The sequence below is a fragment of the Pteropus vampyrus genome, unplaced genomic scaffold (assembly GCF_000151845.1).
Source record: "Pteropus vampyrus isolate Shadow unplaced genomic scaffold, Pvam_2.0 Scaffold4, whole genome shotgun sequence".
Lineage (NCBI taxonomy): Eukaryota > Metazoa > Chordata > Mammalia > Chiroptera > Pteropodidae > Pteropus > Pteropus vampyrus.
The window spans coordinates 14,413,653-14,418,009 of NW_011888785.1; the positions used below are offsets into that span (position 1 = coordinate 14,413,653).

At 34.2% G+C, this 4,357-nt stretch overlaps 1 pseudogene; it reads right to left on the reverse strand.

The window, feature by feature from the left end:
* Positions 1 to 2,724: 2,724 nt before the first annotated feature.
* On the reverse strand, positions 2,725 to 2,843 carry LOC111742948 (annotated as a pseudogene).
* Between the last annotated feature and the right edge of the window lie 1,514 nt (positions 2,844 to 4,357).

Below are 4,357 nucleotides of genomic sequence, written 5' to 3' on the forward strand. Positions count from 1 at the left end.
GAGAATGACATTTATTGTTAAAATAGTGATAGCTATTATTCTTGCTGGGCCAAGAGCATTTCTTTTCTTAGGTCATTTAATCCTATGGGATGTGGACAATTATTATCTACTTTTTACAGAGGATGAAACTCAGGCTTACGGAAATGAAATTATTTTCCCAGGATCTTACAGGTTGTATAAGGCCAAGACGATATTCAAACCCAGAGCTCCTGAGCATATTTTCTTAATCTCCAAACTCAAATTCTTCCTAACCACCCTTTCTGTTGTCCCTTTATTAGTTTTCTTTTCATGCTACATACATATTAAGAGTTTCATTAAGAAGAAGGCAATGGGAAAGAAAAAATAAACTTGAATTCATTTTTCAGTCATAGGAAAATCAGTAATATAGTGATAAGAAAATGTTCCAGGATTTTGTATTTTGTGTATATTCAAATAAGTAATTTCATTTTTGTAAGCCAGTAAAACCTGGTCAAAATATTGACCCATCCTATCATGTCATTAGGATGTAAAGAATTTCAGATTTACAATAGCCCCTTATTAATATCAAAGTCATGGTGAGAGAGAAACTAAGTTTTATCTATTACCATCTTCATTGACAGGCATTTAATAGCAAAATATTAGAGGACAGACGTGGATACACAGTCATTTGTGACCCCCCTCCCCAAGTTGCACTATAATATACCCATTTTCCTTCATATCCTGTACTCACCCAATTTTCTATTTCTTTGAAATCAGTGATAGAAGTGAAAGATTTATTTCTCAGGGAAGATAACAGAAGATACTTTGTTTCATCTAACAAATATTTATTGAACATCTATTATATTTAAGGCAATAGGGCTATGCAGTTTTTAAAAAGACAGAAAGGTCTCTATTCTAATGGAACTTACATTCAAGAGAACGTAAGGCAATCAAGTCTGAACTTTTTGAGGTGGATTTCTCTATATTTTATTTGTGAAATTTAACTTTAGGAAAGGTATAACCAGATTTCATCTCTTTGGTAATCAGATCTTTCCAAGGGTTGAATTTAATCACCATAGATTTCTGTGAGGCAAGCTTGGCTTTCATAGCTTGGTTTAATAAGTTATTCATTAATAATTTTAAACTGATAAAAACCATAACATTTGAAATTAGCCACAGTTTTTCTATTTAAGATAACAATTGAAATTAGAATGTTTAAAAAAGAGTTTTTTACTTTATAACTAGGTGACACATTACTTATTATATGGGTATTATTGCCCAGTTTATGGACAAATACTGTAACTCGGGAGTATGATCTGTCATATAATTTCATGGTGACACATTTTACTTGAACAGGGACACTACCTGCTCTCCGCTAAAATCAGAAGTTTCAGATGACTCTCTAGTAAACTAAAATTGTGACTCTAACTAGTGCATATACAGGATAAGCTATATGAAAAAATACTGTGAGAATTTTCAAGCACCATCCAAATGTTAGATGTCCTCGAAATATTTTCAAGGTCACACAAAACTAATGAGAAGCCAGAATAAAATTTATGTTTCAGCTTCCTAAACTGAGGCTTTTTGTATTGCACAACCCTTACTTACAAGTACATGAGCTTGAAAGATACATGAGACACAACAGTTAAGCTTTCTTAGTGTAGTAACTTAATTTTAAAAACTTCATTTTCATTCTGTGAGAGTGATTTAATTTGCCAATACATAGATCCACTTAAAAATTTTAAAGGTGAAGAAAATACTGGCTTTTTAAATATGTCCTTCACATGGGACAGTTTGTGAAATAAAATGCCAGAAACACTACATTTTTCAATAATTAATCACTAACCATTTGTATCTCTGATAAAATTTGGCTTTGAAGGAAGAAAATTTAAAAACTCTAATTACAGCTTACAGAAGCAAAAGGTCAAAAAAGTGATGTTTAGCAGCTTAACGGGATTTCTTATTGATCCAATATAACATTATGAGAAGGTTATTTTTCTCTTTATCAAAAGGCTATACACATAAACTGATCCCAACAATTCAAAATTATCAATTTATCATGCTAACATGCTACTTTAATCAATTGTCAAGCTCTCAAGCACCTAAGTTACACACAAAAAGCTAAAAGACAGATTTTCTAGGTGAGTAAATATTTGAGATGTTGGAAATGCATGAAAATCTCTCTTGAAACTGAAAAGTGGAAATACTACCAACCATTTCCACTACAATGAATCTACATTTAGTGATGCAAACTCACTATTTGGTTGTAATGAAATTGAAAGCAGAACTGATTTCTTCATTTCATTACTTGAATAAATTAACTTTTTAAAATATTTCTTTAGTACAAGTCAGGAAAAGTCACAGTCCTTTACATGTTGGATTTGTATACTGCTCTTGTATATTAAACATGTTTCAGCTTTGTCATTGTTCTTAAGCTAAGACGAAAAGTGATGTGACCATAGTCTTTTGGAAAGTAATCTTAAATATTAGTTCAACGAATGTGGGGTTATAGTTTATGTAAGTCATAAGGTATAACTATTGATATTTTTAAATGACATTTTAGAGTCCAGAAGCCCTACAGTACCCTAGTTGTAGGGCTTTTTATTGCCTCACCCATATTATTCCATACTTGGAACATATTAGTTTACCTTTTCTTTTCTTTTTTCTTTTTTTTCTTTTTTTAGGTGAGGCAACCCTTGATTGACCTCACTGATTGCAAAGACCTTGTCGGTTTACAGTCCCTTATTTTTAATTTTTATTTTTTTACGCCTACAGTACCTACTCTTCCTAGGTGGTCTCCCATCCAAGTACTAACCAGGCCCAACCCTGCTTAGCTTCTGAAATCAGACAGGATCGGGCTTGTTCAGAGTGGCATGGCCATAGACTAGTTTATCTTTTCTAATTTCCAAAAGTATTCTGTATTAGAACAAGAAAAGCCAGCCAACTGTGAAAAAACAACTATTAAATCTCAGTGGCATAGCGTAATAAAAATTTATTTCTTCCTCACATCACTATTTGTTGCAAGTTAGCTAGTTCTCCTTCAAGGAAGTCTCGAGAATCTAGGCTCCTTCCATTTTATAACATTGCCATCCTAAATATATGGCCTCTGTTGTCGGAAACCAGCTGACCAAGTCAAACCAGGTCCCTGAATGGGGGTGCGGGGACTGAGAAAAAAGAGAAGACAGGGTGCAGGAGGGAGAACAGATCTCACAACTGTCTCTCCAAGTTTATTTCTTAGGCTCCTTTTTATACATATTCTGTTCCTTTGTGTAGCCCAAGATAACATAGTTAAAGTAACATCTTGAAGATCAAGGTACAATGGAAACTCCCTTCGTACTTCTTGTTTCTAATCTTAATCTTCTTCCTCCTGGAATTCCTCAGAACCAGCTTTTTCCCTTTTATATGCAAGCAGGCCTCCCGAGATAATCCATGCACTCCTTTGAATTTTGGGAGCTTTAGCTCCCTACACTCTGTAATAACCATTACAACCAAATAGTGAATTTGCATCACTAAATTGAAGGAAAAGAGTGTGGACAAGCACACAGGAGATTTTTTTTTTTTTTTTTATGGCAGGCTTCTAAATGAAAACATTACTTCTGTGTAAAATCCATCAGTCAGGATCCAGTCATGCGGTCATATATAACTTCAAGGGAGGCTCGGAAATAAGTCTTCCTCCGTGTTCAGGAAAAGGAAAGAATAACGGTGGACACATAGTTATTTTCTGTCACAATTCCTAAACAACAAATCTGCAACTCTTAAACATTTCAGATTTTCATTAGAACCCTTGAAACCTGGTTACTAGTGGTATAAGGGGAAGTTGTTGTAGATACATATGTGTAGCTGGCAGGGCACATAAAGATATTTGATAAACAAGAGCTGTCAATCCCTGCTAGCCATAGTGTCTTTCTTTCTTCCTCCCCATAAACCATCCCCCCTCCTGTTAGTTCCCAAAGACTCTCTTTGGGCTGACTTTGGAACAGTTTGATCTGGTCCACAGAGAACAAAGATATTTCAGGATTTCTAAATATCTCGAGTTCTACTTTATGAAGAAACTAGATAACTTTAGTAGAGGCAGCAGGGGGCAAGAAACAAAATATTCCCAGAACTCAAACTGTTAATAGAAATAAATGCTTTTTTGTTGTTGTTGAGATTGATGTGCACAATTCTGAATCACTCTATTTAGCTGCATATTAAAATGAACTTGCAAACTACTGTGTGGTCATATTGGGTCCTGCTAAAAATCTAGTGAGCTGATGCCTCAAAGAAAGGAAGAATGGAAATTAAGTTAGAAATAAAAATTAACAACCGAGGGTGTTTCAAAAATAAACTTCCATCTTATTCGTTCCAGAATTATTTTCAAAGACTCCAATGATGGGTATTGTTGTAAACGGAAGGAGTG